We start from the raw sequence: 8,369 nt of genomic DNA on the forward strand, positions 1-8,369 counted from the left end.
TATATATATATATATATATGTGTGTGTGTGTATATATATATATATGCAGATTCCAGCAGCTGAGTCAGTCCATAATTGACTGAGCTTTTTAATAACAACGAGGCTTTTTTCCCTCTACCTCTCCAATGTATAACACCCAAGTGCACATTACATGCAAATGGACTCGGATTGCATCACGAAATGTTTAAAATACTCACATCATCAGCCTGTGCTTGTCTCTGCTTGTCTCTGCTTCAAAGCTGGCTTGTGAAGTGTTTGTGACTGTGTGTGAAGAGAAGCTGTGGCCCATTTTCTGTCGTTCCCTGACAGGCCTGTGATGTGCACAAAGCTGGCATTTGTCAGACGGCAAATTAGCCGTACTCTGGCTTCGTCACAAACAATCAGCACTTATTACCTAATACACAGCTCTACATTTTACCCTATTTTTCTGGAAAATCGAGGGTGTGTGCTAATGGTTGTGTGCAGTCTCTCCCTCTCCCTCTGTGTTCTGTGCAGCTCATGATTGTTTTGTTGGTGAGCAATGAATTGCAAGCACTCTTAGCTAAAAGTGCTGTTAGCCGCACAGCTTTCAGCACTTAACTTGGCCACTGAGCACTATCTTCAGACAGCATGTTGGTGTTACCCACCGCTAACCTTGTATTTGGGTAATGCAACATTGTCAAATTCGGGGAGATGCTTTTATCTGCTGTGTCCCATCATCGAATCATCCCCCAATTACCTCCCTTTCAGCCTTAAACATACATAAGCTGTTGCTTCTCCCCGTCGCTCCTCTTTGAAGGACACGGCGATCACAGCCATCAGCCAGCCTTGTGTCAGACTGAGGTCCTTTCCTGGAATTGAGGGTAATTGGCGGGAAGAGCTGTGAGCTGGTGGCTGTGTGTAGGGCTGCAGTGTTCCAGGCCCCCTTTAGGGTGGCACAACATGGCTCTGGTACGTGTTGTGAGGAACAAGCGTGTCGTTCATGAATTAAACATGGAGATATGCTCAGCCATGAAATTGGTGGAGGGAAAGAAACAAAAGATAATTTTAAATAAGTGTTGGTGTTAGGGTTAGCCCATTGAACCATCCAATACGGCCCGTGTCTTCTCACTCACCATAAAAAAAAAAAAAAAAAAATGGCTTAAACACTGCAGGGTCTGGAACGGGTGGCACATCAGTCCACGGAGAGTGTCACAGTTGATAATCATGCTCATTTTAAGACCTGGGACAAAACAAAACAAAATCAGCATGAAGAATACTGCCTCCGATCCAGGCTGCCCAGTGCAGGGTGTGGGTTGGAAGTGGAGTTCTAGTTATTCAAATCACCTCTTTGCCGTGCGTTGCATTAGGATGCAGCAGAGAGAAAACCCTGATAATGGTTTTCATTTACCCCCCAGCTAGACTAATAACAGCGGCATTGGTTCCACTCACTGCTCTGGCTGACATGTTGAAAAATATTGCTGCTCAACAGTGATTGTTGGTGACGGAGCAGCAGGTCGAGTTTCCCTGATACGGCCCCGTGTGTCGGTGCCAGCTCCTGGTACCAAAACCTCGCCAATCTGAGCCCATTAGTCACAGAAAACAATCATACATTAGTGTGCAACCGCACATTCACTGGTGTAGAGTCATCACAATGTTTGAACATTGTACACATGCAATGCATATAAAATACGTGAAGAAAGGGCGGTGTGTGTATGTGTGTGTGAACAACCTGTATGCAGAGATTAATCAGACATAAACAGCTAAAGGGAAAGATAATAAATTATGAATGTAGGAAGAATCTAAATTTGATCTAATATTTTCTATGAACGCTAGTGTTTGTCTGGTGGACTCAGCATCAGGTGATGATGTCTTCAACAAGGGATTTTTTTTTCTTTTGACCAAGTGAAATATGTTTCAAGGGAACATTGGATCATTTCCAGGACAATTTCTTCAAATGGAAAAGGGAAATGTCAGGGCACTGCCAAGGTTCTCTAAATCAAATTGAAGTATTTTCAAGACCTTTTCAATTCCAGTAAGACTTAATTTAATGCCAACACTTGAAAGTATATCACGCTGGATTTGTATGGATTGCATGTCCTTACAATGTCCTTACTCGGCGTGACTGGCTGATTTTTGAAGTTTTCTATTATATTATACTTAGTTTCCAGATTATTCCAACTCGGTTACAAACTATGGTCTCTTTTATATAGATTTAAATTTGGGGCAGTCAAAATGAATGTCTTAACCACACTAATTATTTTGTTATCAATCAAATTACATTTTTGAACCCATATTTAATAATTCCATTGACTTGTACACTGTCCATCGACAGGTTGTCATTTGCTTACACTGCAGGAAGTAGTTTTTGTAAGACGAATGTGGTGTAGATCATCCTTTTTTTTTTTTTTACCAGTTAACAGCGAATCACTTACTTTTTTGTTGAAGTCTATATAATAAAGTTAATAACAGTTAACCCAAGATATTGTGGGATTACGTTTGCTTAGCATTTCAGGTTTTAATGTAGAGCTGTTTGAAAATATTTCACATGAGGTGAAGCATTTCAGTCAACCAAATATTATTTTATATATGTATATATATATTTGAAGCACTCACTGGTCTACGCCTCTGAATGGAACGCAGAAAGCCAAGAGCCCTTGGAGCTAGAGATCTCCAGCAGCCATTTTGACAATTAATCATTCAGAGCTGAAGGTTCCATTTGCAGAGGACGAGTCCATTTGCTTCATGGTCGAATAAGTGAATGAGTCAACAGCAAAAAGATGGGAGGGAATTTTGCTGTTTGCATAGCCATTTCTCAAAATAACCCTCCCGAGACTGAAATTGAGAAGATGGGAACGGGAGTGAAAAATAGAAAAAGCCAAATGCGTGTTGACACTGTGCGCCACCACATTTGCTTTTTCTGCCTATGAAATAATAAAGAAGTAACTGTGAAGTCGTTCTTTATTCATCGCTAGAGCGTCCAGTGGTTTGGTCATGTTAAAAGACTAATAATAACCCTGTCAATGTCTGTTTCAGTCTTTACTCACAATTTTTACAAGCCTTTTGGCTGCTGGAAAAAATATCAGAGGATTGTACTGATGTAGCCCAAAATAAGCCACAGTTCAATAACATGTAGGATTAGGTCAGTGTTTCTCAACCTTGGGGTCACACAAATTGTGTTTAGGAGATAGTTTTCCAGTAGAAATGCTGCTAAACAACAATTTTATCAACTCAAAGTTTAAGTCAAATCAGAGAGCAACCTGTGCCATTTTTACATCCCTAATATTAACTTGAATAAGTGCAGCAGTGCCATAAATTAATGTCATAAAAATGAACGGTCACCAAGAGAAGGTTCAGCTGGAGAGCAGTCCTGGTTTGGTAATGGCTGCACACATTTCATATCCTGCAAATGTGTCTGTTGTTTGGCTCGGTGTTTTTCTGAGTTCATGCTTCATCTGCTCCAGTGCTATTTCATCCCACTGTCGCTGATGTGGTCTGTCAGGGAGCAGCAACAAGGGTCTCCAACCTGTCACAGCCTGGCCTGGCATTGTTTGATGATAAGAGTTTGCTGGAAACACACAGCAGCCTCAGGGGTGATAACTGCTGTTGTGGTTCAGCAACACTGACTCAGATTCATTTGGGCTGCGGTTGTTGTGTTCTTCTATTTGAGCTCATTTTCACCGTCTTGGTTTTTTCGTAGGTATCACTTCTCTCTGTTTCAGTTAAGATATTTGTGGCTGATATTAGGGTACAAATTTAAAAGATTTCTGCTAAAAAAAACTCCTATTAGCTAAAAAAAAAAATCTAACCGAGAATCAGAAATACTTTATTGACCTTGAGCTGGAAATAGTTTTAAAGGTCAAAAATGCAACACAATTATCCCAAGACAATCTTCAGTCTGCTTATTATTATTGGTGGTAGTGACAGGGTTCATCTGTTGTTGTTATATACATAGGTTTCTTGACTGTTTCAGGTTAAGATATCATGGCAGTTAATTGCAGTGATGTTAATCAGCTAGTCCAGTGGTTACTTGTTGTTTTGAAGTTGTAGCTGATGATAATGTTTCAGGGTCCTGTGATACCAAGGAACATTTGCTCTTGGATGTGTTGAGGTTCCTGGGGGTCTGTCTGACCTTTTATATCTGCAGAGAAGCCCTCAGACGTGACACTTATTTACAGGTATAATAATCGGCATTGGGTTTTATTTGAATGACAGCGCTGAAGAGAAAATGTTTATATTTGCTGTAATTTCCCACAGTGGAGTTTGATGATTACTCTGCATTAATCATGCTTCTTGTGTCAATGTGTCGTTTGCAGCCAGAATGACAGTATTTTAAACTGACAGTGCGTCTGTCACTGTACCTAAAAAACGTCTTTACTGACGTCCAGATCTCCAGCTGTCACCTCACTCCTCTGAATAGAACATTTCCTTCATCCCCTCATGTTTTCTCTCCCCTCTCTCCTGCTGATATGCTGTGTGACATCTAAACACTGTTGCTGCACCCCACTGATTCTCATCAAAATTGCCTGCACCCCCCCAGTCTCTCCTTCGTTTTACTTTCTTTTTCTCCGTGGCTACCTGAAAGGCAGTGGCTAGGATGGGTGGGATTAAACCAGTGTGCTGATAATATCTGGTCTTATCTGGTGGTGTGGAGTACAGATATATTCTCAGACACACAGGCGCATTATAATGATAATAATCAGATGAAAACGTTTCAAACCGGATGCAAAAATATTTAGCTGGTTGTGAAAAATCTAAAGGTAAAATGTCAGAAATATAATAAAAATAAACAATAAAAATAAGTCTGTATAAAATGTTATCAGTTTCAGTGTTAGAATTGACTATAGTTTCTGAGCTGTAATATTCACACAATGTATGTGCAGTTATGCACAATTATTTTAAAAACATTTCTAAAGAAAAACATGACGATTAACTTTAATATCATCTGGGTAACGGAGAGCTCTTGTTTTCCCTGTGCCTCTCTGCTTTTTTTTATAGTACAGTACATGAATGTTTTCTTCCTTCAATTTCGCAAACTATGCAGCAGCTAAAGTGGCCTCGTGCAGATGTAAACAAACACGAATGTTGCTGCCGCGCTGTTTCCCTGACTTACCTCAGCACACGGCTGAATCAGTCGGCTCGATACTCAAACAGCAGACGTGGGTTAGTTACTGGGCATAAATAGATAATGAGCTACAGAAAATGTATCCGCCTTAAACTGTGCTGCATCTCAGGGTACAGTAAACGTTAAAGATGCCTTTGAGCGTCTCTAAACCAATGTGCGTGGTGTCAGAAACGTGTTGCTCTGTCGTCCAACACTGAGCTGTGTGTGTGTTGAGTGCAGCCCAGGATCCTTTGTTTCTCTGTTCCTTATTCCAAGGAAACATTTTGGTCACACTTGGATATGGATCTCAGAGGAAAAGAACAACACGATGAGCAAACGTGTTTCCAGTCCCTTGTCAATATACAGCTCGAAGCTCAGTACACAGAGTATTGATCCTGTGTCTTGCATGTGGCATTTCTAACGTCCTAAAACTCAATGTTCAGAGTGTCTTCCTTTTAGACAAGCAAACTTAATTAGCACTGATTGTTTCCAATCCCTGTGACCATAATGGTTAGGGACTGGCCTTAATCACATCACACCAGTGATGTGAGCGGGTGAATGAATGAATGAATGAATGAATAGATGAATGGTCCATTTGGAGATCTATCAGGAGGACAACATTAACCACAAGCCACTATCTCAGCTTCTCTCCTGACATTTCCACTCCTGCCAACAAGCTCTGCTCCTGTGGTACTTTTGGCTCAGAGTCTGGATTACGGAATGCCACCTACCTTTGAAATCAGGCTTTGGGTCTATAAGCTACAGGCAGTGTTTGTGTCCATCTGAAATAAGGTCAACAGAAGTGTGGGCTGAATTCTGTTGGGTTCTGGTGGCCATGTGTAAGATCACAGGTTTTAGAAAAAAAAAAAGAAAGGAAAAAAGAAAGGCACTCCTTTTCAACTGATTACTGATTTCTGCCCTGTAGTGTTTTCTTGTTTCGACAGAAGGTTCCTTAACAGGTGCTCTGACCCCTGGAAACCTGTGACTACACAAAAAAGAGCCCCAGCAGAAGGTCAGGTGGTCTGCTGGCGTGATCTTGGACTTGGTCCAGACACCTGAAAATGAGGGGAAAAAAGAAAAAAAGCCCCAAAACCTTCTGCTGTTGAGGACACTTCTATGTCTCAGAAACCTTTGCATTGGAAAAAAAAGTTTCTCAAACAGAACTGTCTCAAACCAGGACTTTTCAAAGTCTTACATTATGGTACTTCCTCCATCCCCCTAAACTTATACATGTTGTATTACTTCTCATCCAAGTTAGTTAGTTTAGACATCATGCACCACCTTGTTTTTTCTTCATTTTGTTTCTCCCACAGTGCCCTGATGCCCCCAGGTGGAGACCCACCTTGAAACACACTGTCTAACATACCAATGATCTAAAGCACGGACACTGTTTATATTCATTAGCTGATGGTAGTTGAATGTGTGTACGATTTAGATGAATTCCAACTGGAACATTCTGTTAAGCCACATTAGCCAAGATGAGGTTCAGATTTATTTCAAGGCTTTTGTAGGAGTGCGTTAGAAAAAGACGAGCTGTCTTAGCGAGGCTGCGGGAAATGGGCTTTATCAGTCTCCCAAACTGAGTCAGAAGTTTTCTAACTCCCACCATTAGTCAGACCTTTATCTCTGCAGCTGAGAGTTGGAAAAGAAGTGAACCAACCAGAAGCAGGCATTTACATTACTGCTGGAGGAGAGTAGGAGCGTGTTTCGAAACTCTTTCTGACGGTAAATGCTGACGTCTAAGGTGGACATCTTGTCCTTCTTGGTATGCCGGAGCCCCCACCCTAAGTTGCAGGCTCAGCATATATCACACAAACGGTCCAAAGAGAGATCAGCTCAGAAGACAAACAGGTTCTTTCTTTCTTTTCCAGGCGGCTGATATTTAGCTGAGCCTTTCTGCTCTGCGCAGAGATCAAAGTTAAGACCTGGCCCGTGGTGGTGGTGGTGGAGGTGATGCTGCTTGACTGACAATGCAGCGACCATACGTTTGATATGGCTTCTCTACAGGAAGTCTAGAGGAGGTAGGCAATACTTGAGAATTATTCCACGTATATTAAAAAAAAACATGTCTGGGAAATATTTTAACAGTAAATTGGACTGATTGGGTGGTTGTTTTATATATATATATATATATATATATATATATATATAGCTACATATATATAATAAAGCTAGTATAATGAACACAAATGAATGACAAATGAACCTTGTTAAAGAAGTGGTCATGAGTGCATATATATATATATATATATATTTCATAGCACTCAATAAAATATAGGATACAATTAGGAAATGATGAAAATTACATGTGATAAAAAACAATACAGGGATAAAGCCAGCTGAAACAATACATTCGCATTCAGGTGAGATCCAGGATGGACACTTTATGCTCTGTGGATGTTTTTGTGTCCCTGACCTTTTATGTTAATGTAACAAAAGTAATTATGTAAATGTCCTCCTCTTCCTCTGCATCCCTCTGTCCTTTGGCTTTTATTTTATTTTAATCAAAAGCAAGGGCACACAGTGCATTTACTGGACATGTCAGGCGGCACACATGCTGCTCAGGCATAATCTGCAGTGATTTGGTGTCAGTGTTCCAGGTCCAGTGAAATGGCTTTAAACACATGCAGATTCATGCTGAAAGTCACCTAAAGCGTCGCTGCAGCTGAGCTCACATATTTATGAGCACCAAAACAAGCTCACGCCACACGACTTTATTGGAATAAAGAAGTGTTGTTTTTTTCTGAAACTGTTTTCAGTAATGAGTAAAGCCTTGTTATGCACCCCCCCACTCTAATAAAGGACACTAATGAAAAATGAAAAATCTGATGAGAAAGTCACTTCTGTAAACCCAGTTAATCAATCAGACCACAGACCGACTGCGTTCATTCAGTTCTCAGGCCGCGCACTGCAGCTTGATTAGAGCTGCTGATTTTAAAGGGAAAGTGCTTGAAATTCGAGGAGAGACAGGTGTCCAGATAAACATTTAACAGTATACACATTATTACACTCATTATTTATATGGTTTGAATATCATACCTTTTTTAAAATTCGTATTCTGTGAGCAGTCAGAACTTTCTAAACCTTTTTAATTGCTACTTATGCTGTTTCAGGTTTTGTCATGCGTTTGTTTGTGTGTTTGATCAAAATGAGTCCTTTAATGTCTGTCATGCAGCGGTGGTCCATAAATGTTTGGTGCGATGTTCATGCTGACTCTGACTCTCAGTTACCCACGCTTTTTTGTGCTTTGATGCTGCTAAAAGGCACATATGAAATATAAAACACTGCTTTAAACATAGCCGCGAGA

At 40.6% G+C, this 8,369-nt stretch overlaps 1 long non-coding RNA gene across 1 annotated transcript in view; it reads left to right on the plus strand.

Annotated features, from left to right (window-relative positions):
- LOC103396011 (uncharacterized) overlaps positions 1 to 8,369 on the plus strand; it is a 77,964-nt gene that overhangs the window by 9,943 nt on the left and 59,652 nt on the right. The window contains exon 4 of the long non-coding RNA XR_523321.3: positions 6,934 to 7,083. This is a non-coding gene — a long non-coding RNA (uncharacterized LOC103396011). The remainder of the gene's footprint in view (positions 1 to 6,933; positions 7,084 to 8,369) is intronic.

This window comes from Cynoglossus semilaevis, chromosome 20 (assembly GCF_000523025.1).
Source record: "Cynoglossus semilaevis isolate Cse_v1.0 chromosome 20, Cse_v1.0, whole genome shotgun sequence".
Lineage (NCBI taxonomy): Eukaryota > Metazoa > Chordata > Actinopteri > Pleuronectiformes > Cynoglossidae > Cynoglossus > Cynoglossus semilaevis.